At 37.0% G+C, this 26,312-nt stretch overlaps 1 protein-coding gene across 5 annotated transcripts in view; it reads right to left on the bottom strand.

The window, feature by feature from the left end:
• LOC129730107 (zinc finger protein sens) overlaps nt 1–26,312 on the bottom strand; it is a 422,944-nt gene that overhangs the window by 178,149 nt on the left and 218,483 nt on the right. For 2 of the 5 annotated variants that reach the window (XM_055689160.1, XM_055689162.1), the window contains one exon: nt 11,788–11,850. The exons of the other annotated variants lie outside the window; for them this stretch is intronic. The gene's annotated coding sequence lies outside the window, so the exon portion shown is untranslated. The remainder of the gene's footprint in view (nt 1–11,787; nt 11,851–26,312) is intronic. 5 annotated transcript variants of the gene reach the window in all.

Below are 26,312 nucleotides of genomic sequence, written 5' to 3' on the forward strand. Positions count from 1 at the left end.
TTATTGCCCGACACTTAAGGCTGCTGCTTCTGAATGAGTATAACCGTGATTTTGTAATAAATTGCAAACGACGACAGTTCGGTTGCGTAATGTTGTCCAGCGACAAGAAAATAACCAGGCACAATCTCAGCAGGCCCGCGCTCTGCTTCTCGCTTTAAAAAACTTATCAGAGGCTTGCTCGGATCGACACCATCGTCGGTCGGCCAGCAAGCGGCAACCAATTTGAAGGAGTTGTTGTGTTAAGACCTCTTGGTAATGATCCTTCGGAGCGGTACGAAAAGTGTGACTTATCCACTTCACGTGTGTCTCGTCAGCCTCTTGGTTTGAATGAACGGTTTTGAGCAAGCTCTAATTAAATTACAAGCATAGACGAAAGCGTTGGAGCGTTGAAGAGAAGAAGAAGAAGAAAAAAAATCGACACCCACAAAGGTGATTTGTTTGCTTCCAGGCGACGGACGACGAACCTGCTCTGGGTGATCGAGAGTGCTTCGAGCTTTTGGCTGCTTTTGGAATAATTGCTTATTTCGCAGCACACAAAAAGGTGACGGACGGCTGACGGGGATGAGCCAGCGAGGGCGACGGAAAGCCGAGGCGGTCGTGGTAATTTCCAATTTATATGCTAATGCCACGCGCAGGGCGCACTGAATTGTTATGGGTTTTTGTTTGGTTGGAGTATGGCGCGCGATTGATTGACAGGTTGTGTTTTGAAATCCGAAGAAGATTGATTTGAGATTTCTGCACGAGGGGCCGGTTTTAGCCGTAGATTGGACCTGTCGGATGGGGCTTCTTTTTGTCTGATAAGAATCGGTGACCCGAAATGATTACTATCTTGCTGGGGAAAATTGCGTTGGATCATCCTTTCTGAACGTTTGTTGTGCCAACAGATTTGGGCTTCCAAAATTGAACGTAATTATTAATGTTTATAATTATTCAGTCAAAACTGTCGGCTGAATGCAAATGAGTATGAAGTCTAGCGGAAAACGAAAATTGAAAAATGAAACGGCCACAAGAATTTAAAAACTATAAATAGTTACTCAGATTTAACCCTGCAGTAGTTTTCCAGTGAATCAATAATCACTAAGCTGTCAGTGGCAGCTGCTTGCTCGGTCTGGAAGCTTAAAAATTGAAGACGATATTTCTTCACGCAGCCATAAGTCAGTCCGATTCGAGCTCGCAATCCTAGATCACGCACCACTCGCTGTAACCTTCGAACCATTTGTCATACCGCGGCTGACAGGATCCGTTTGGGGCAACATTGTATGCAGATCACAGCAGGTTGATCACTTTTCAGCCGACGATTTACGGCCATGTCCTAAAATAGATCATCACCGCCGCTTGTTGAGTGGTCCATGCAGCATCCTTGCACACGGGTATTCCACCGCAGCGCGAAGCGTGTCCGATGGGAAAATGTAGATACGATCGGAGATGAAGCAAATAGCAACTAGTCAACCAGTCAGTCAGTCAGCGTTAGTGCAGTGCTCTCATGTATGTGCCAAATATGTAAATGTCGGTGGCTCCCACGCCGTTGCATATGGGCAAAACGGGCTCTGAGCTCTTCCCCTCCATGGCTAGCTCGCATCGAACTCGCTGCGACACTGATGATCTTCACGCGCGCGCAGCCTCACTGTCTGGATGTCGAGGAAGCGAGCGGTGGAGAGTCCTCGAAACCATACCGATAGGCACTTGCGGCGTGAAAATTCCTCCTCAGCCGACAACGGATCGACGGGGGAAATATGATCGGTTGTGGTTGATCCCACGCCACCAATGAATGAACGCCGTACACTGGACTGTGCCCAAGAGCGACGGTTCCGATCCGTCGTTACGTCGTCAGGTTTGCTGAACTTGAAATGCGCGGTACTTTATTCCCTTCTGATGCCTTCATCACCGCTGCCGGTCTGTTGCCCTCTGACAGACTGACTGCCATTAGAGGCTTTGTTTTCGCCGTGGGGGCAATTTCAATTTGATAAATAAATTATAAACAATCAGGTGGACTGCGCGGCAACAAGCAGCCACGGAGGACCGTCCGATCATCTTGCGAACGTCTCGGACCATCGTCGGTTAGTACAAACGAGCGTCCGAGAGCCATAACAATCTGGCAAGCAGGATGTGATTTAATAAATGCAATAGAAGAAATTATCGAATACCGCAGTGCTTTTTGCGTTAGAGCGCGGGGAAACCATTACCCGACACGGACAGGTTCCTCGTCAGCAATGATAATTTAATTTTCCAATAGTGTACACCACCATCGTAAGCAGGCGGCCGTGAGTGTCTTCGCTTTCCGGAGTTTGCTGCTGCGTGTCTGCGAGCCGTAAATTAGCGTGCGAAATCGCGTACGGAGCCGTTTTCCGGCCAGGACTTTTTAATGAAAATTTATCGGCACTCGTTTGTACCGTTTCGAGGCTGCATCCAGATGCAATGAAAAGCGGTTCTAGATCGCGTTGCGATCGGTGTGTGCTTCTCTTGAATTTGTTAAGAGACGGTGCAGGAAAGTTGAAAGTTCGGTTACTATAAATTAAAAGCCTCATTTAATGCACTGTCGTAGTTTAGATTTTTTCTTAAATGCTGGTCAACACAGATTTCGCCCTAGAGCTTAAACTGAAAAAATATGAGAGATTAAAGCTTTTAAACAATTTTTATGAATTTTGGTGCCTCTAGCGAGTTCGGAAGTGCGTCGCTTCTACACAGTACCAAAAAATGAAATTTACAACTAATACAAATAAAAGCAAATAAGGATTTCTAGCACATAAAGTGAAAAACATATACAATTTCACACCGTTATTGGTGCACAATACAGAATCGTTTTAAGCCATGTAAATTTGTACGTTAATTAATAAAAAATTAAAGCTTCGAATATAAATATGCATGCAAATTCACAATATATTCATTTACTTTGCATGTGAATATAATGCCACACGGAATATTACATGGTTTCTAATTCTAATGCTCCATTTATGTGCATTTAAAGTAATGTAATTTTTTTTACTGTGTATGTTTGCTTATGACAAAACTCCATTTAGGTCTCTGAAGACTGCAGACTGCAGACACTTCCGAACTGGTTGGCCCCGAAATTTATAAAAAGTGTTAAAAAGCTATAAGCCTCCATTTATTTTTATTTTTGAGCTCCGGGTTAATCCTGTTTAGACAACTTGTCGACAGAAGCAAAATTGTATTTGATTTTCGTCATTTCTAATGTTCGATTTTCTGATTTTGTGACTTCTCGACTTTTCAACTTTCAGATTTTTCCACTTTTAGACATTTTTTGACTTGAGTTCTTGACTCTTTAATTTCTTTGCTATTTGACTTCAACCTTTAGGTTTTATGTATTTCCATTTTAAAATTCGGATTTATTTTCGAGTTTTTTTTGTGAATTTTTGACAGCGCAGGGCTGGTAGCGGTCAACGATTTCAAAAACAGTGGTCTTGGTGCCTGAGTTATTGTAGAAATGACTAAATAGTGACCAAAAATCGCGAGACAAATGTACTTTTTCCATAACACGTTCGGAATTGCTATTGTAATTTTAGGTCAAACATAATAAATATAAGCTTTTTTTAAAGTAAGGTTAATCAATAGATCATGTAAAGGTGACAAAATGTTTAGGACAAAATCGAGGCGAGTGAAATTCTGCTGGCTGATTTTTCATTAATCATAATTTTTTGGGTCATGGTTAATAATCATGATCAGGTGTATGTTAAATAGATTGGTAGTAAATTTAAGAAAACAATATATGAATTTTGAGAATATTGAAGAGAGGGATAGGTTGAGAGAGAGAGAGTAACCTAAATCAATGACTATCGTGTAGCAAATCGGGATTAGAAAAATAGTAGTTTAGCGCGTTCACGTCACTCATTTTGAAACTTTACTCATTCTCAATGTTGTTTGCGTTGTAGTAGAAATATGAGTGCAGGAGAATAATTGAATAGAGAGAGAGAGAGAGAGAGAGAGAGAGAGAGAGAGAGAGAGGATAGGAGAGAACAGCGTAAAAAATTAGGTCTTTTCCTGCTATTATTAGCGATACCGCTTACTGTGCACCGCGTGTGCTGTAACAATATTTGAACTGTTGTTTAGTGCACGACATAAACAGTAACCAATGGCAATTGGTTATTTGAATTACGTTTGGCTATGGGTCTCAAAAGTTTCGTCTCCTCGAAAAAAAAAATCTCCATGTAAAATTGCAACTTATTCGTGCAGCAGCCCTTTTCCCAGACCATTGTAAAGTCACAAATTCCATTTCCTTAGACAGACAAACATTCGATACATAGTCCGAAATAACATAGTTTCCCGACATTCCTTAGCTCGAATAAAGTGCAGATACTACGCACCTTGTTTCCCGTGGGAAACAACGACAGCAGCAATTAAGTAGAATTTGTTTGATAAAATAAATCTTGCAACCGACTTGATTCCGAGCGGTTGTTATTTTCTCCTGGTGAAGGTCTAAAAGATTAACATAACCTTTGCAATCGGACTTCGGGAAGTCGTGCTTTAAGGCCATTAAAGTTTTACTGTTTTGACCGATGAAAAAAAAGTACAGGTAATTTTCGATATTGGTTTTTTTCTGATGCCAAATATAATAGAAATGCATGAAAGGTTGACTTCCAGTCTCGTCCGCTTACTCATCTTTGTGCATTTTACTGTGTCTGGGCTAAATTTATCATAGACCTGCACCGTGATAGTAAAAAAACTCAGTGAGCATAACACAGTGAGTATAGCGCAGAGCCCAACGTAAACGCTACAGAACATGTTATTAAGGAAACAGTCAGAAAAGTTTTCCCAGCTAGAATTTTTATCATAATGCCCTTATCAATGAGAAATAAATGTGCGCTATCTACATTTTATCAGTTGACATATGAACACACAAGCGATGACATATGAATCTTTTACACAAGCGATGACATATGAATCTTTTATCACTAAAATGTTCGTTGATGTTTAAGAAAGACATTTGAGAAATAATAATAGGTATCTAATAACTTCAACTTGAGATATTGTGTTAAATTTGCCTCTAAATCAAAATTCAAAGCAATGACATGTGATTCTTTTTTCACTAAAATGGTTGGTAATGTTCAGGAAAGACATTTGTGGAAAAATAATTAGTATCTGATCACTAAAACTTGAGATATTATTCACAAAACTACGTAAAACATGCAAAATTATGACTTTTTATACTTAATTCGTCTCCAAATCAAAATTCAAAGCGATGACATGTGATTCTGTTTTTAATTAAAATGTTCGTTGATGTTTGAGATAGGCATTTGAGAAAAAATAACACGTATCTGATTACTAAAACTCGAGATAGTATTCACAAAACTACGTGGAACATGCAAAATCATGATTTTTATGCTGAATTTCCCTCTAAATCAAAACTCGAAGCAGTGAACTGTGATTTTTACTGTAATAAAATATTCGTTGTGTTTAGGAAAGATATTTAAGGGAAAAATAATAGGTATCTGATTATTTGAAATTTGAAAATATTCCACAAAACCCCATGAAAAATGCAAAACCATAATTTTTCAGGCTCAACTTGTCTCTAAATCAGAATTCAAAGCGATGACACGTGATTTTTTTCAATAAAATGTTCTTTGATATTCAGGAATGACATTCGAGATCACAAAATGGTTATCTGATAACTGAAAATAGAGATATTATTCACAAAACTAAGTAAAACATGCAATATCATGAATATGTTGGCTCAATATGTCTCTAAATCTTAATTCAAAGCTGTGGTAAATGATTTATTTCCATTGAAATGTTTGCTTATGTTCAGGAAAGACTTTTGAGTGAAAATAACAGATTTTTGATCACTGAAAATTGAGATATTATTCACAACAGTACGTTGAACAAGCAAAATCATAAATATTTGTACTCAAATCGATATTCAACGCTATGATATGTGATTGTTCTTCATTGAAATGTTTGTCAATGTTCAGGAAAGACAATTGAGAAAAAATAATAGGTATCTCATTGCTAAAAGTTGAGTTATAACTTTAAAAACTACGTATGTTCGAAGATAATTTTCTGCATTCAGAAAAACACATTAAAATACTCTTATTAAAATTTATACATATAATACAAGCAAAATTTTAACTTTTTGAGCAAGAGCTCGATGCGCTTGTAATTTTTTTTTTTCAATAAAATGTTCGTTGTTCCTTCCACATCTGCAAATATTTTCTTGCAGAAGAATTTTTGTTTTAATTTGGTGCGAGTCGAGCAGAAAAAAATTACATTACTGATGTTTTCGTAGTTTTGTAAATAGTAACACATTACGGGATTCGAAATACTTTTCTACTTTTACCAAAACTAGATCTTGAGACATTTGCCTGGAGGAAAGGCCGCATTTCATTGGTTTAATCTTTTTTTTAAATTTTTGCGTAGTTATGTGAATTAAAACGTTAACTTCTTTTCAGACCTGTTCCTTGGACACCAACAAACATTTTCGTTATAAAAAATTCACATGTTATCTTTTTAGATATGATTATAGAAGAGAACTAAGCATGAATGGTCACGCTAAATTCTTATTACTTTGATTTCTTTCTTCTAAAACTTACATAAAAAGAGGTTTTACTGTGAACGATTGACGAATATCCGGTTATCACCCGAGTGTGGTATATTCGGAACTGGGATGACCCCACATAACATTTTCCAAAATACCGACTTCTGGTTTCAGGAAAATAATCTAAAGTGGTATTTGGCCAACCATTTCAATACTTCCGAAACTTTCGAACTCCATACGTCATTTTGAAACCCGAATTAACGACTTCCAGTTTCTGTGAAACATCCCCAAATCACAAAATGCTTGCAAATATGTGTATTTCCGTTCTGTGCGTTCTCAGAATGTTAAAGTACTTATAGTGATGATGGTCGTATAAGATGTGAAATATTTTTGAAGTGAGTTGTGCTAATAATGCAATGAATTATAAAAAATTCCTAATTTTGAAACTTTTGATCCCGAGCATCGCCGGGAACGTTCAACTAGTATATATATAAATATATATAGGGGTACAAATTAAAAACCGAAAACATCGAGAGCGTCTCGAAACTTATTCACTTTCAAATGTTTAAAACTAAGTCAATTTCCAATTTTTCTTATAGCAATCGTTTGAAAAATCATCTATGCACCCAAATGCAGAAAAATGTAGTTTGATTATTTGAACTATTGCACCATCAAAAATAGCCAAGCCTTGTTGAAACGCCGAATTTGACCTCTGACTAGTCGGTGCATGCTCTCCCCAACACTGTCAACAGAATGTTATTTATTTATTTACTTAATTTAATTTAACCGACAAAAGTCCGATTAAATGTTATGCAGTTAAAATTAAAAAAGCGTGATATCATTTACTCTTCGTTTAATCATTACGGATGGTTCACCAAGTTCGAATGAATTTCCGACAGCAGAAAACATACGGTCACAGACAGTCATAGGTTCGCTGCATCCAAGTGTAGTACGATGAAGGTTTCGTTGCAGCAGTCCAGTAGAGCGAAGAGTTCGATGAGAAGCTTGAAGCTCTCTTGAGGGCATGCACATCGATTCGGTAACTGAAAACTTTTAGATTGATTTTTCGGTGAAAGGTCATAACTTGACATTTAGAACCACTAAAGACTTATTGAGAGTCCGCAAGTGCGACATTGTAGCGCTGCAGGAGGTATGCTGGAAGGGAGTATCGGTACATACGTACAAAGATGGTTATACCATCTACCAGAGCTGCGGCAATACACACGAGCTGGGCACAGCTTTCATTGGGATGGGTGAAATGCAGAAGCGCGTGATTGGGTGGTGGCCAATCGACAACAGAATGTGCAAGTTGAGGATTAGAGGCCGTTTCTTCAACGTGAGCATAATTAACGTGCACAGCCATCACCTAGGAAGTAACGATGGAGATAAGGACGCCTTTCACGCGCAGCTGGAGCGTGCATGACGTCAAAATCGTTAACGGAGATCTTAACGCTCAGGTAGGCCAGGAGGAAGAATTTACACCGGTTATTGGGAAGTTCAGCGCTCACCGGCTAACGAACGAAAACGGCCTTCGACTAATTGACTTCGCCGCCTCCAAAAACATGGCCTGGAGATTACCACAACAGACCGAATCACAAATCCATCACGTGTTGATTGATGGAAGGCACTTCTCGGATATTATCGACGTCCGATCCTACCTTGGCGCAAACGTTGATTCTGACCACTATCTTCTGATGGTCAAAATGCGCCATAGACTTTCGATTGTCAACAACATCCGCTACCGTCGCCCGCCACGGTATGACCTGGAACGACTCGAATTTCCCGAAGTCGTTACTGAATACGTGCAAAGCCTTGAGGAAGCACTGCTGGAAGAGAGTGAACTCATCCAAGCCTCTCTAGAGGACTGCTGGAGTAATGTAAAAGCAGCCATTAACAGCGCAGCGGAAGGTGCCATTGTGTTCGTCGAGAGGAATCGACGTAATGGCTGGTTCGACGAGGAGTGTCAGACGATTCTAGACGAGAAGAATGCAGCGCGGGCATTGATAAACTGAAACGAAGACAGCAGACCAATCTGTGGAGTGTGAGGAAATGGAGCAGCTGTATCGTTCTCAAGAATCACGTAAGTTCTACAAGAAACTGAACGCATCCCTCGCCGGTTTTGTGCCCGCGAGCCAAAATGTGCCGGGATAAGGATGGAAGAATCTTGACGGATGAACGTGAGGTGATCGACAGGTGGAAGCAGCACTACAATGAACACCTGGCGCAGAGGCAGAGGATCAAGACGGCAGGAGGAACGACTTCGTCAGCACAGCGGATGAGGAAGACATTCCGACCCCTACGATAGGTGAAGTTAAGGATGCCATCAAGCAGCTCAAGAACAACAAATCAGCTGGAAAAGATGGCATCGCAGCGGAGCTTATCGAACTGGGCTCGGATAAGTTGGCTTCCTGTCTGCACCAGCTGATAGTCAGGATCTGGGATACAGAACAGCTACCGGAGGAGTGGAAGGAGGGAGTATTACGACAACTATCGAGCGATTACGATTCTGAACGCAGCCCACAAAGTGCTCTCGCCGTCTTTCGTCGCTAGCAGGGAGGTTTGTTAGAAGTTATCAAGCCGGTTTCGTGGGTGGGCGATCGACAACGGACCAAATCTTCACGCCGCGGCAGATCCTCCGAATGTGTCGCGAATATCAAGTCCCCACGCACCCCCTATTCATCGATTTCAAGGCCGCCTACGATACTATCGACCGTGTAGATCTATGGAAAACCATGGTCGAAAATGGTTTCCCTGCGAAACTAACAAGACTGATCAAAATGGGAATGTTCCTTTCTGGCCGGTATATGAAACATTACTCGGAAATGACTTCGAAAAATTATCCAAATCAAATTTGATGAAGCTGGGAATTGGTCGATACAAGCTGCTCAAGATGCCATTCTATTTATATCGTATCTGATGAATGTGACTTCTCTGTATGCGCCCTTTTACGCGCGGATCGCGTTAGAAGAGTTCGATATTTGAGTTTAAAATTTCTATTTTTGACGCAGAAATATGTCTTACGGCAATATAGGGGTGCAAAATGAAAAAACGAAAACATTTAGAACAGCACGAAAATTGTCAACTCGTTCAAAACTAAGGCAGTTTCAACGGATTTCCTTCATTCAGATAGGAATCGATTAGGTGACGATATAAAATATTTGGAGCTTTGCTAGATACATAGCTCGACCAATCATAGCTAAAAACGAGGCCAAATATCAGGTGAAGCTCTCAGTGTCAGTCGAATCGAACTATACAACGAATTATCTTTCTGGTTGTTGTTGTCGTTGATTTGTTCGCTCGAGTGCACAACGACACGTCCACTGGAAGTGTAACTCTTAGTGGTCACGTATGAAAGCTAGTATGTACAAATTTAGTTTTTATTGTCTATCCGAACAGCAAAACAAAGCTGCGGCATGTTGCAGCGCAGCAGGCAGCAATTTCAAATATCACCCAACCTTTCATAGCGAAGTGCCAACAAAGAAAACCGGTGGACCGCGTAGTGGTGATTGGAAATCGCCTCCAACAGTGCTAGATTTTGGATCTGCGATCTGTGTGAGAAGCACCGTCATACAGGTACATGTATGTCCCCACCCTAGTAACAATATTTGTTTTATCAAAGTTTTATAGCGCATAATACAGCCAAAACAGCGCTATAAAACTTTGATAAAACCAGTTTTGTTACTTGGGCAGGTTTGTGAAACAGAAACCAACCTTGCTTTTGAGTGCGATTACATGTTTTAAATCGAAGTAGTAAAAACCTGTTTTTCATTTCATTACTACAGTACTCTTGAGGTTACTATCAAAAAACGGAGTGCTATTTATTGTTAGTAAATACAGTACCTGTGATTGGCTTGCAATCACTTTACAGAACAAATAACGAACAAACAGTCACAAAATTGGCATATCGTAATTTTCGTTCAAAACTGCCATAACTCATATCATTTATAACGGGTCAGTCGGAAGTAGCTGTACTAAACAGCCACATTTTCTGCCACAGGCGCAGGAGAGAGACAAACAGTTATGTGTGGTATTTTTCTTCTCATTGTGTGTGGTATTGTTCTCCTCTTTGTTGTCGGAGGCAGTGAGGCAGTTTTATTCGGCGTGCTACAAGAAATTCACAATTTATAACATGATCACTCACTTCTACGATGGAAAACCAATGACCAACAACAAAAAACCAGGTCACCGGAGCGAAAAAAAGCCGCCAAGCGGACAAAACTGGAAGCTACCGCCAAAACCAAGATTAGAGTCATCATCAGTAAGTTGACGAAGAAGTTCGACACGTCGCTGATCACGGTGGACAGAATTACGTTAAAAGTAAGCATCCTGTACACGGAGAAATGAGAATACGTGAAAAGTAAATCATTAATTTTGCAATAAGTAGATTAAAATAGAATTTCAATACATGCTAGTGCTGTGGATAATACAAAAAAGTCGCTTTTTTCGCGGGGATACGTGCCGCGTAAATTCCGGAATCCGCGTGAATAAAAACCGCATAAACTCCAGAATCCGCGTAATAAAAACTACGTAAAAAGCAATCTCAGTGTATTGAGTTTCATAATTATCTGCAAGGTTTAGGCGAGTGGCAAAAAAATAACTACTTTATAATTGGGGTGCTAAGAAGCGTGTGGTGTGTCGCAAAAATTACACTCGGTAGTTTTGTTTAGTTTCTTACCATTGCAGACGTGCGAGGTCGGGTAGAAAAACAACCCAGATTTTAGATACTTCTATAAGAGCCTGTACCCAGCATAACCACTGCCGCACCATATCGTCCACTTAAATTCTTTTCATTTTCGTTCAAAATCGTTCATTTTTTCACTTGTGAACGATATGGCCGCGTTTGTTAATTTTTGTCATATTTGTGAATAAATGTTTGGTATAAAATAGGCCGGAATTGTCCTCTATGGTGCTGATTTTGTCGTCTCCACGGTTTGTTTTGGTCGGCAGCAGAAGCAACCATCGCGGGATTTTCAATAAGGCCTCGTTATTTTCCAACATTTATTTTGTATTTGGATGAAATTTTTTTTTCGGTGTTATTCATGTTTTACCTAAAACTCCAAAGTCCAAAAATCTAAAAACAAAACGTCTGAAAGTCTAAAAAGCTTTTCGGATTTATGACTTTTAGTTCTAGGATTTTTAGAATTTCATACTTTTAGACTGTTACACTTTAAGACATTAAGACTTTTCGGCTTTTATCCCTTCTATTATTCTTATTTTACTGTTTCAAAACAACTCAATTCGTTTGACGGGTTAATACAGTTCAGGTTGGAATAGTTACAGCTGAAGATTTGTAAGTTTACCTCTAAGGCCAGAAACCAGTCCAGACACGAAACCATTTGAATATCGCAATTGCACGCACCAACCTGTAAGCGAGAAAGAAGAAAATAAAGTTCAATAAAGCATAGGACTAACAAGTGTTATTTCTACGGCACCAGCAGCCATCGAGTGACTAAGCTGCCGGAGGGCTTCCATTATGCTAATAAAAGCAAAAGAAAAAAAAACGATGAAAACAAATCTAGTCCGTGAGGAGTAAGCAAAACGGCCGCGCACGCAGGAGAAAAGCCTAGCAGAACACAAAAACTGGCCCCGATTGCAGTGATTTGGTGACCTTTAACTTGCCTGGTGGCTAGTGGCGATTCCTCTAACCTTTCCTCCTATCCCGCGTTGAAACCATTCTTCGGCGAACGAGTGCGGCGGTGAAAGGTTAACCGCCCATTCACGGTAAGGTGATTTAATAAACGGCGATCCAAGTAAATGCACCCGCGCCAAGTGCAGCACACAACAACCGGGTTGCTGCGATCACAGGTGGGAAATTGACACGATCGAAAGAAGGGAAAAGTGGAGCCAAGAATCGTAACTTACATTTTTATGTGCGAAGGCGATGTGGGAATGTTCGGTCCAATGGTCCAAACTTCTTCTAGGGAGTAGAAAAAAAAAACGATGCTTCAACAGTCGGAAGCCGATGCGAAGCAACGACTCGCGGTAAAAGTGGGGAACGCAATGGCATGTTATAAAATTGAATCTATTGGCTATTCTTCCGCCGTTAGAGGTTAGTTTTGTTAGGTTAGGATTCCGTATTGTTTCCATCTTCTCGACCTACTTCACACTTTAGTTGCGCGTTTATGTTGTCTATGTTTCTTGTCGTGTTATATTTTGGGAAAATTCCCATCCCATCAACGGCGGTAAATTGAAAAAAAAAAAGTATTCGCGTCTCAATGGTCGAATTTGTTTTGCACTAACCGATGTTTTCCGCTTCTTGATCTTCACATCGGCTTCGGTGGGCGGTCAGTCGGAAAACGCTTCACGGCGAGTCCAGCGTTGAGCGTTCAAAATTTAGAAAGGGCGTAAAATGTCGATGTTTAATGTCACAATTATTACGGACAGTGCCGGCGGCGGCGGCAAAGTGCAACGGAAAAGTCAACGGTGGACGGTCACAATGCCACAATGCGCCGCTAATATTTGCCCCGGCATGGTTTCGATTTATTTTAATTAAATTTTGCGTTTATGTCAGATGCGATGGCTTCAATCGTAAAAATCATTGTTTTCTCACCTGCTTGTAGGTACGTGTTTTCCAGCATTGAGATTGACAGAGGTGATCAAACACGCCACAGAGTATGTTAGTACTGTCAGTACCACACTGCGTACCGTGCGCAGGGGTTTCAGGGTGGATTTTCTGCAATTTCCGTAATACCTCATCACGGCAAAACCTGGGGCACCTGTCATCGCCTTAAATCGACCACTCATCGGCCGATAAGGTAAATGACGTTGGCCATTCGGTGGTGGCTCGAAAGTCGCTCGACAATCACAGTCGACTGTGCCCACCGCCACCTTCAGAGTAAGTCAAACCAATCGAAGTTGTGACCATATGGCTAACAATGTTTTCGATTCCAACTCTGACTAATGATGGAGAAGCCCACTGATCTTTCTTTCTATGCGTCCGTCCGAGCCGGTGCATGCGCACTGCGATTGTCCCCAGTTGCAGGCCCGATTGGGGCTGCAACTTAATTAAGTTGTACCACAGAGAGATTACTCTGCCTTATTCGTGTAGGCACCAGAGCGGTTGCTTCGAAAATGCTTCGCGCCGTCCGTCGTCGCCGACTTTAATCATATCATTTTTTTTCTTCAATGCTTTCGCTCCCGCTCCCTCCCGCTGCGTGCGTGTGCGTTTCGGTTTCGTTATTCGATTACTGCCGTCTTTCACACCGAGAAGGGTTACGAAATCGGGTGGAAAATTAGGGCTCAATTCAATTCGATTTCTTTTCAGTTGGTTTATGTTTGTTTAATCGTGGTTTTGATTCGGTTATTTATTGAAATGTTAAATTCAATGATGGGCAAAAACGGCTTCGTGGGAAAATCGACGGGAACTTTTAATTTAAGTTCAAATTCAAATAAATTTGTGAGGTTTGAACCGCAACAGAAAGATATGGTCGTAAAAAGCATAAGTATAAATTTATTAATTACCGATTCCCGATCAGAGAGATAAAACAAAAATGTAACAGAAGCTGTTAGTTTGTTATGCCAAAATTCTTTCAGGTTTTTTTTTTCAATTTGATTCCGTTTGGTGCTAAAATAACAGAAATTATAATAGAAATGTGTCTACAAGTATCAAACCCATATCAACTTTTTGTTATCGAAAGCATATGGGAAAATACAAAATTGTATCAAAGTATGTTATTTGTACCTATCTTGTGTAGATAGAACTTTGAAATTCTTTGGTTACGCTCTTTTGATTTTGAGTTTCTTGTAACGGGAACGCTTAAAAAGATCCGTTCACTTACCTAAAATTGCTGAGAAAACATGAACAAAACGCTGCCTTGTCTGTAATGGCAGCTTTTTAGCAAGTGGACAAATATTCAGCTGAACATTTATTGAGTGTTTAGAACTCATTTTTCAATATACTTTATGTTAGTGACCAGAAATCGAGAGAAGCAACCCTACATAATCATATACTTTTGTCAGTATGTGGAAATGTCACTGACTTTTATAAGAAAACGCATAAAAAATGTATGAATATTAATAAAAAGAACACTAGAAAAAATCCCAACATTGTAATCCACGAAAAGCTTCGTAGCCGCAAGGTTACAGAGTCCACTTTGACATGCGAGTGGTGATGAGTTCGAATCTTAATGGAACCAAGCCATTCGTTGGCAAAAGGACGTTAAGTATGAGTTCATTCTCAAGCTCTTCCACACAAAACTTCCCTCCAGAATAAAAAACCACTGGTCTAAAGTTTCGTTAATATCATGGACAAAAGCACGTTATACGCTGTTAGAGTGAGAGCTTGCAGGAGGATATGATAAGGTCGATAAGGAAACAAGTAGGTTCCTAAGTCTGAAGAAGAAAAAAGCACTATATCACGGAGCAAGTTACTTCTCAATAAGTAACTCTGCAAAAAGGTAAAAAAAGTGCAAACGGCTAAAACGCCCGGACAATGCCACAAAAGATCAAAAACTACTGGTCGCAGTGGGGTCCATACAGAAGAAAAATCCCTCGAGTTTTCTCATAAATTGAGTTAATCTAGCTGGTGGTCCACTATACTGCCCATAATTCAAAAATTGGCTAATATGCAATTTTTACCAAAATCGAGAAAACAGTTTCTCGTGATAGTACACATCCTTAACAAGGTCCCTGCGGAAGCCGATTGTCAAAAAATGCATTTGGGAAGGCAGCAAATGTGAAACAACTTTGGCTAATATCCAAAATAATTAAGAAGTTGGCTAATATCCAATATATTTCAACCTGTGGCATGTTCACGAACCAGTGTATTATTACTGTACTGTGTTTCGTCTAACTTTCGAAAGTGTGTTGGTAACTGGCGACAAGTAAGCGATCGTAAGGCCCTTGCATCAAATTGACTTTTTCACGAAGAATATTTGATGCTACAAGAATACAAGAATTATTACTACAGTAGAATTTATTTGTTGCGCTGCGAAACCCAATGATCAAAACGTGTGACTGTTTCCTTCTGTCATAAATCTTTACATTTAAAAAAATGCTATTTAGCACTTTGATTAGAAGTAATATTAATAAAGAGAAGATTCAGATTTAATTTTGGACTTTTTTTTTTGAATAACGCTCATTTTCCGTCGGTCTAGTTCCGCCACTGTTGTGGCCAATCACCGACGCCCAGGGAGGCGACTCCACACCCAGGACCCTAACTCACGACCCGTTTATTAACGGACCGGCGCCAACGGCTTTACTTCCTCATGCGATGGAAGGCGTGATCTCAGAGATTTTTCGCCTCAGAAAATCTCCCGGTGTCGGCTAGGATTGAATCTAGACCAGTTGGGTTGGTTTTGAGTGGATCACGCCACCTCACAACCATCGACACCTATTTCGGCGATGGGATTCGAACCCAGGCGTCGAGCGTGGTTGGCGGAGACGTTACCAACCACACTAGGCCCCCGCTCTAATTTTGGACTTGATGAGAAAAAATAGGAAAGTGGATTGTGATTTTGTTATATTCACACTTAGATTTTATTGCCGAGAACTCAACAGCTGATAAATTCAGCAAACTGTTTTACAAGTTTTCGGTAGCATTTTCATGAACTTCGGCAGGCGAGATGTCATTACTTGCTGGTTCACGGTAAATCGATATATTTGCTGAATGTTCGTCGAAATATATTGCTGATATTTGTTGAAAAGTTCGCCGAGCTCGATCAGCTGGAAGTTTGCCGAGATGAATTAAGTGTGTTGTTGCACGTAGCAGTTGTCTCGTTGTCCTTTTCATCCTCTCTTGTGCTTCCGTGTTGTTTTATTAAATTTAAAAACATTTTTATCACCAACGAGCACAAAATAATTCACATCGTGTGGATATTAGCCAAACTGCACACCGGTTTGTCAACTGACCTTTCGTTTATAATTGAAAAAAACGGCTACTGCGTTGAAAATACGTGGCAGATGGAATTTTCCTGCAGATTTCTCTGTTTCAACTCAACGGCTAGATTCCAGCATATATGAAGGGTGATATACTAAATAAAAAAGTTGTTATTGACAGTCAAAATATGTTGTACCGACAAAAAACTTTAAATGCGTTTTTCTCGATTTGATGCCTATGGCATATTAGCCAATTTTTGAATTATGGGCAGTATAGAAGAGGGGTGCATATGTAATTCGATATGTAATTCCAATTTCGATTCCTGATCTTTGTTTTCTGATTTAGACTAATCAATTCGAATTTCTGACAACTGTTTTTCAATTACTGAGTTTTTTTCGGAGTTCTGAAAATTGATTTACGATAAATGATTCCTGATTTTTTAATTTTTATCACTAAATTTTGGTTTTTGATTTTCAAGTTTTTATTTAATAGTTTATTTAATTCCTTGTGTGTTGTTTCCTGTTTATGTTTTTTGTTTTCTGTTCATGTTTTCAATTTGTTGTTTTCTGTTTTCTGTTTTCGGTTTTCTGTTTTCCGGTTTTCTGTTTTCTGATTTCTCTTTTCTGTTTTCTGTTTTCTGTCTTCTGTTTACTGGTTTCTGTTTTCTATTTTCTGTTTTCTGTTTTATGTTTACTGTTTTCTGTTGTTGTTGTTGTTGTTGCATGTTTTATGTTTTATGTTTTATGTTTTATGTTTTATGTTTTATGTTTTATGTTTTATGTTTTATGTTTTATGTTTTATGTTTTATGTTTTATGTTTTATGTTTTATGTTTTATGTTTTATGTTTTATGTTTTATGTTTTATGTTTTATGTTTTATGTTTTATGTTTTATGTTTTATGTTTTATGTTTTATGTTTTATGTTTTATGTTTTATGTTTTATGTTTTATGTTTTATGTTTTATGTTTTATGTTTTATGTTTTATGTTTTATGTTTTATGTTTTATGTTTTATGTTTTATGTTTTATGTTTTATGTTTTATGTTTTATGTTTTATGTTTTATGTTTTATGTTTTATGTTTTATGTTTTATGTTTTATGTTTTATGTTTTATGTTTTATGTTTTATGTTTTATGTTTTATGTTTTATGTTTCATGTTTTATGTTTTATGTTTTATGTTTTATGTTTTATGTTTTATGTTTTATGTTTTATGTTTTATGTTTTATGTTTTATGTTTTATGTTTTATGTTTTATGTTTTATGTTTTATGTTTTATGTTTTATGTTTTATGTTTTATGTTTTATGTTTTATGTTTTATGTTTTATGTTTTATGTTTATGTTTTATGTTTTATGTTTTGTTTTATGTTTTATGTTTTATGTTTTATGTTTTATGTTTTATGTTTTATGTTTTATGTTTTATGTTTTATGTTTTATGTTTTATGTTTTATGTTTTATGTTTTATGTTTTATGTTTTATGTTTTATGTTTTATGTTTTATGTTTTATGTTTTATGTTTTATGTTTTATGTTTTATGTTTTATGTTTTATGTTTTATGTTTTATGTTTTATGTTTTATGTTTTATGTTTTATGTTTTATGTTTTATGTTTCATGTTTTATGTTTTATGTTTTATGTTTTATGTTTTATGTTTTATGTTTTATGTTTTATGTTTTATGTTTTATGTTTTATGTTTTATGTTTTATGTTTTATGTTTTATGTTTTATGTTTTATGTTTTATGTTTTATGTTTTATGTTTTATGTTTTATGTTTTATGTTTTATGTTTTATGTTTTATGTTTTATGTTTTATGTTTTATGTTTTATGTTTTATGTTTTATGTTTTATGTTTTATGTTTTATGTTTTATGTTTTATTTTTTTTTTCTTCACATAACATTTATTTGACACGGCACAAATACAATTTAATGTTTAACGGCGCCAATTATATCTGATGACTTAAAAACTAAAGCAAATTTTTTATCCTCGCTGCCGACTACGAGCTGAAATTAAGTCTAACTTAAAACTAGCATGGGATTTCCAATCAGTGTTTTGTTGTTCAATGGTCGTCTGATAATCGTCGAATGGCATGTATGGATTCGTTCTGCTGAGCCACGATGTCGTGAGTTGGGACAGAGGCTCGTAGTCCTTGGGTCCTGGTTCTATTGTGCGGGGTCTGGTTGCTGGTTTTGTGCTTAAGGTTCAAACGTGTTCTTGTCGTTTTGTTGGGTGTAGACGGAGGGGAACGGGACTAGACTGGGGCATGGATGGATTTCAGGAAAACGTATATAAGGGACATGTAGGATAGGTCACGGCTCGCCAAGACATCACGAACAGGAACAGCCGGCTGTCTACCCTCGGCCTGCAGGGAAGCTATCAATTTAGACCTGGCGTCACGGTGTACAGGGCATGACCAAACCACATGCTCTATGTCGTGATAACCTTCACCACAGGCACAGATACCACTTTCCCCGAGCCCAACACGACGGAGGAGCGCGTCAAATCTATAGTGATTGGACATAAGCCGGGACATCACGCAAATGAAATCCCGACCTACATCCAACCCCTTGAACCACGGGTTCGTCGATACTTTGGGGATTATGGAATGTAACCACCTTCCCAATTCCCCTCTGGTCCAAGCATTTTGCCAACTGATGATCGTATTCTGACGTACAAGTGCGAAAAATTCATTAAAGGCAATTGGTCTTTCATAAATATCACCGTTTGTTGCGCCCACCTTAGCCAAAGAGTCCGCTTTCTCATTACCCGGTATCGAGCAGTGAGAAGGGACCCACGCTAAGGTAATCTGAGTAGATTTTTCGGATAAAGCACTCAGATGTTCCCGTATTTTCCCCAGGAAATACGGAGAGTGCTTAACATCTTTCATCGATCGGAGAGCCTCAATGGAACTGAGACTGTCCGTAAAGATGAAATAATGGTCCGTGGGCATTTTTTCGATAATCCCTAGGGTGTACTGAATGTTTTATGTTTTATGTTTTATGTATTATGTTTTATGTATTATGTTTTATGTTTTATGTTTTATGTTTTATGTATTATGTTTTATGTATTATGTATTATGTTTTATGTTTTATGTTTTATGTTTTATGTTTTATGTTTTATGTTTTATGTTTTATGTTTTATGTTTTATGTTTTATGTTTTATGTTTTATGTTTTATGTTTTATGTTTTATGTTTTATGTTTTATGTTTTATGTTTTATGTTTTATGTTTTATGTTTTATGTTTTATGTTTTATGTTTTATGTTTTATGTATTATGTTTTATGTTTTATGTTTTATGTTTTATGTTTTATGTTTTATGTTTTATGTTTTATGTTTTATGTTTTATGTTTTATGTTTTATGTTTTATGTTTTATGTTTTATGTTTTATGTTTTATGTTTTATGTTTTATGTTTTATGTTTTATGTTTTATGTTTTATGTTTTATGTTTTATGTTTTATGTTTTATGTTTTATGTATTATGTTTTATGTTTTATGTTTTATGTTTTATGTTTTATGTTTTATGTTTTATGTTTTATGTTTTATGTTTTATGTTTTATGTTTTATGTTTTATGTTTTATGTTTTATGTTTTATGTTTTATGTTTTATGTTTTATGTATTATGTTTTATGTTTTATGTTTTATGTTTTATGTTTTATGTTTTATGTTTTATGTTTTATGTTTTATGTTTTATGTTTTATGTTTTATGTTTTATGTTTTATGTTTTATGTTTTATGTTTTATGTTTTATGTTTTATGTTTTATGTTTTATGTTTTATGTTTTATGTTTTATGTTTTATGTTTTATGTTTAATGTTTTATGTTTTCTGTTTTCTGTATTTTGTTTTCTGTTTTCTGTTTTCTGTTTACTGTTTTCTTTTTTCTGTTTTCAGTTTTCTGTTTTCAATTTGCTATTTTCTGTCTTTTGTTTTCACTTTGCTGTTTTCTGTTTTCAGTTTGCTGTTTTCTGTTTTCTGTTGTCTGTTTTTTTTTTTTGTTTTTTGATCTTGAGGAAAGTGTCAAATTGAATTAATTAATACGGTAATTCATGAGCAAATACTGTACTGCACTGTATTTCAAATAACAATAACAATGTGAAAAACCATATAAAAGCCGTATTTGGCCGTTTCGGAGGGTTCAAGACCTAGAAGACGCTTACTTTCTTCCACGGAGGGTTATTGTGGAAATGAAAAATTAAAAAAAAAGTGGAAGAGGTTGTTTATAAGAAACGACCGCAAGGTTAACGTAGAATTACGACAGCCTGTTTTATGTCAATATTTTTTTGCAATAGCTTTGGAAATACACTCGATTAGGGTTAATCATTTTAATGGTGTGAAGCGATATATTTTTCCGTATATGTTTCGTATATTATATTTACTTTAATGGAGAGGAATGGGATAACTGGAAAAATAGGTGTGACTAAATTATTTCCAGTTATACCATTCTACAACGTTTGAAAAAAAAAAAATACATCTCATTCATTTTGGCTCAGAGCGATCATTTGATAAGCTCCACCTTTATTTTTAGTTTTTAAGTTTTTCCTCAGTTTCGTAGCACGGATGTACAAAAATGATTTCTTGTGGACATTCTGTCGAGCCGGACCGATAGCACTCTCATGAAGGTAAACAAAATAACATGTATTGTGTCGTATTGCGCGGCTTGGAAGGAAAAAATGTTTCCTTCCCCGTGTCGCATGGAAGCAGATTGTTGCGTGTTTGATACTGCCGACGGTAGACATTAGTATGAAGGTAGAAATTCTGCTGTGATGTCAAGCAATAACCGTCTTCTTCAAGACGTTACATCCTTGTTAATGAAGTGTTAAGAATTTTCTAAAACGGACTCAGCACCGTGAGCAGAACTTGCTGAACTTTTCTATTTGGAATCGGATTTGTTTCGCATATAACGTTTGTGATGCACAGTATCAATGAATCGTAATATACATCACACTGCTGCGCAATTGCAGCAGCATCAAACTGCAATCAAAGTTGCAGTTTAGTAATAACCATTCATTATGCTCTTCCAAATATATTTAGTACCGTAAACTGGGGTGACTTTGATCACCGGGGTGACTTTGATCACTGTACCTCTTTTTTGAAAATGTGGTAAAAAAGCGCTCGTAGTGCTTGGGATTTGTCGTAATCTTCTTTGACTGCGTGGATATATGTTCGCATTGCTACTACTCATGCATTTCCTGCTATTTAAAGAGTGTTTTTCATGCTAATATGTAAATTGAAAATAAAGTGTATTTTTGGCGATTTTTGTTGCATACAAACAATCGGTTCAAGCAGATTCAAAACAACAAGTTGCAATGCGTAAAGTTTTTTTATTTTGTTCCCAGATTAGTTCTTAAGATGAACAAATATTATAACAATACATTTTATTGTTATTTTTGCAAGTTTGAGGAATCAAAGGCAATGTTGAGTCCCAATGTTCTCCACAGCGTACATATTTCTTCTTAACAAAAACCCAAGACGTGAAGTAACATGCAAATTTGGCCAATTTCATAAGTCATATTCCTCGTGGACTAGTTTTTGATGATGATGATGATGAATCTTGTACATTCGCCATTATAAACTGTTCACGTAGAAAGTGAATAGCCCCCAAATTGCTTTCCATATTTATAAACTCGTTTAAGACGTTTAAGGCTGTTCAATTTAGTGAAAGTAGCAAAGTGTTACACCAAATTCATCAAAATAATGAAGTGATCAAAGTCACCCCGGAATTGGTGTAAAATTTTAGAGCATATTTAAAAACAGCAAAAAAGTTGCTAAACTTTTGAAGTAGTGACTGAATCTTTTTCAATGCATGCCCGTACTTATTTTAAAAATATCGAATAATATTGTTTTCAGTATATTCTGAAAATATTTGAGATACAATCAAAAAAGTGATCAAAGTCACCCCAGTTTACGGTACCCTCGAAAAAGGCTGGTTGCTGCAGTTGCAAATTTCATTCAACTATCGCATAAATGCTCATGGTCCAGATAGCGCGCGATATCCGCTCTGACATAGATTTTTCGCACGTTGTGGAATGGGATAACTGGGAAAATAGGTGTGACTAAAGTCGCATGGAAGCAGATTGTTGCGTGTTTGATACTGCCGACGGTAGACATGAGTATGAAGGTGGGAATTCTGCTGTGATGTGGAACTATAACCGTTTTGTTTTAAGACGCAATAGCGTAAGTGCTGCATTTCTGTTATCTGCTGCCATCCAGCACTAGAACAAGTATATATTACAACCGGCCACCCACACATTCTTGAGGCAATATAGAATTTTTCTTGTCTTGCGAATGATAAAATTTGCGGTTTTCCGTCTATTACACATGATGAAAAATCTTAACTACTTCAATCTCATAATTGTGGAGCACCAACAGGTGCTATTATATTTGACAACAGTAATAAATTGGAAAGTTTGTTCAATTATCATCATTTCGGATTCGGACCATTCGCCGATGATTCTAGTTCTCCAGTTTTCTTTAGTAGAATTGCCTGCCATTTCCAATAATTCTGCAGCTAACGAAAACTCCATAACAGCCGCCAGATAGTCAGGTGCTTAAGTATTAACGCGCCCAGCGCGATCAGCCAGAAATTGAAACCCGGCTTTTCTTTCTTCTTCACGATCAGCAACCAACGTCCGTGTGGTATCGGCACAATCATGGAATGAATTATACATGAAACACGAAGCGCGCATTCTTAGTCAACTAGGTATATTCTGTCGACCTTGTTAAGGAAAGAAGCATTGTGCGACCAATCAGAGGTCGACATTTGCGTTTCGACAAGGCTTGACAATTTTCAATAGTACAATCGAATAACCAGATTACAACTTTCTGCATTTGGACGGGTGCTTGGTTGATTTTCCAATCGATTACTGCAAAAATATCGAAAATCGGTTGGAAACTGACTGAGCTTAAAACGGTTGAAAATGGACAATTTTTGTGACGCTCTCGATGTTTTTGGTTTTTGAAATTGGATCCCTGTAATGAAATTGGTCCCCTGTATATGTTGCCGAAAGACGTAATACTACGTCAAAATATCTTCAAAATATATGAAATTCCTCCGTGAAATTTGATATTTTATGTAAAATTTAAGAAGAAATAAAATATATCAAACAATATCAATGGGTCTTCAGATCTCCAAAACGTAAAAATACAGTTTGGATCATAATTTTCTCAAAGTTATTGTAATTTTGAATAGAATTTGGTATTATTCCTTGATAATTAATTGCCTTTAATTTGACGACAAAGAATTCAAAATTGGTTAAACGACTCAACATCATTTTTAGGGTTAACTACAAAAAAAAAAAAAAACGGTCGAAAATTCGAGGGATTTTCAAAACATTTCAATAGGGAAACATCTTATCCTGCCAATCTGCATCACAAAATTTATAAATCGCTATTTATGTTGAGAGAAATGAAGTTAATCTGACGGGTGGTCCACTATAGGTCAATAAAATAAAGGGGTCCACTAAGTTATTTTACTCTATAGCATATCGGTATCGGTCTGAATAACTCAATTTATGCTAAAACTCGAAAGATTTCCAGAAAACGATCAACGGGAAACATCTTATACAGCTAATCTGTCTTAAACATTCAAAAATTTCGATTTATGTGAAGAGAAATTGTATTAATCTGAATTTCTTATGTGGACTATTCGCCAGATTTAATCAATTTATGCAAAAATTCGAAGAATTTTTAGAAAACTTCAATCGGAAATATCTATTTCAGCCAATCTTTAACATAAGCATTTATAAATTTTGTTTTATGTGAAGAGGGATTGAGTTGATCTGACTCGTAATTTTAGCATGGTGTTTGCCAATGCCATTTCTCACAAAGACGCTAAAGTTTTCAGGATGAACTTATTTGTTATATAATAACTAAAACTACTTGTGGATCGCCGGTCAGGTTAATTCAATTTCTATGAAAATGCGTGGGACTTCTAGAAAACTTCAATCGGGAATCATTTTTTACAGCATATCTGCATCAGAATCAAGAAAAATATTTGTATATTTCAATTTATAGGGTAAATTAACCTAAAGTGGACTTCTTACCTATAGTTTCCTATTTGAAGTAAATTGACCTATGGTGGACCACTTCCCTATAGTGGACCACTCATCAAAATAACTCAATTTCTCTTAGCATTAGATCGAAACTTATAAATGTTCTGGTGATTCTGATGAAGAATGGCTAGATAAGATGTTTCTCGATGGATTTTTCCTACAAATCCCACGAGTTTTCACAAAAATTGAGTTAATCTGACAAGTGGTCCACTATAGGAAAGGGGTCCACTAAAGGTTAGTATACCCTATGCGAAAACTCGAGTGATCTTCAGCAAGCTTCCATCGGGAAATATTTTATCCAGCCAGTCTAGGGTAAATTAACCTATGGTGAACCCCTTTATTTTTTTAGCCTATAGTGGACCACTCGTCAGATTAACTCAATTTCTCTGAACATTAAATCGAAATTTGTCGTGATTATGATGCATATTGGCTGGGTAACATGTTTCCCGATAACAGTTTTCTTAAAATCCCTCGAGTTTCCGCATAAATTGAGTTAATCTGGCGGGTTGTCCACCATAGGATAGCATTTGAAGGGGGTCCATTATAGATTAATTTACCCTACATCAGTCGCGAGAAATGTTGATGATGTTAAGAGAAATTGAATTATTTTGACTATAGGCTAATAAATCGCATATCCAGAGAAATAAAGGTAATTTGAGGGGTGGTTCATCATTCTATCCTATATCAAGAGAACAGATAGTTTTTTGTCAAGGTGGTCCACTGGAGGAAGTGGTCCACCCACGGCTGTTTTACCTAGTGTTTCGCAATGAAAGTTTACTGAGAACCCACCGAATTTCCGCATAATTTTAGTTCATCTGACGGGTGGTCCACTACACACTGGGCCAGAAATGGCATCTAGCGGAACGAAATTGTTAGCGCTCTCAGGGTTTGACCAATCGGTTTCCGATCTTCTACAAAGTTAGGGCTTCATTTTAGATGTTTGAATCACTTCGGAATTTAGCCGCGAAAGTGGCGTTGCGATGCCAACTTCTTTCCCTTACACGCTTGAGCTTTGCGGTTTTCGACAAAGTTGTAGATCTCTAAATTTTATGAAACTTTACACAGTATACAACATTTCTAACTCTTCAAGTTTCAGAGATCTACGAGTTTTTAAAAAAATTGTCTAAATTTTACATTTTACTATGATAATTTTATGAGTTCACTCGAATTAATTTCTAACAAATTTTTTCTCGATAGAAATTGAATAATTACGTCGTTTTCTTCCGATTACAGAAGTTTTTAAAGTACTTAAGTGAAAATATTACACAAAATTTAAAAAAAAAAAATTACATAATTTTGTGAATTAGATATCTCATAGGTTAAGAAGTATTAGCAAACCATGATTTTTTTCTAAAAATCGTACATTAAACAATCTTTATTTTCTAAAATTTTGGTAAATGTGATTTCTCTGTTTTTGTGATATTTGGTGCATGATACGCTATCAAACCTATTTGTAGTCTTCAGCAAAGTTTCTCAGTGTAATAAGAACTTCAACTTGACGTTCAGTTTAGTTCGCGATTTGGACTCAGAGATGGCGCTTCGACACCAACTTTATATTTTTACACGCTAGAGCTCTGCAGTTTTCGATAAAGTTTTAGATCAGAAAATTTTATGTAACTTCGTTGAAGAAACAAAAGTTCTGTCTCGTGATTTTTTTTGGAAATTTACGTGTTTTTGATGAATTTTTTCGAGTTTAACGATTTTTGTAATGGTTTTGTGATTCGAAACATTAATATCAGCAAAGTACCACAGAACTATTACAAAAAAAAACCCCTAAATTAATCCACCTAGCGGTCAGACTCAGCCTTTCTCAGTCAAACTTAATATTTGAAAACATAGATTTACATGAACGATTCGATTCAAAAAAGGTATATGCACTCTTTGGGTTCTGAAATATTGATGTTGTAATTGAACTATAAGATATGGAATTTGACGTAATGTTAGTGCTCAAGAAATAGCGAAATAAAAGAAATAACTCTT

The sequence above is a fragment of the Wyeomyia smithii genome, chromosome 3, assembly GCF_029784165.1.
Source record: "Wyeomyia smithii strain HCP4-BCI-WySm-NY-G18 chromosome 3, ASM2978416v1, whole genome shotgun sequence".
NCBI lineage: Eukaryota > Metazoa > Arthropoda > Insecta > Diptera > Culicidae > Wyeomyia > Wyeomyia smithii.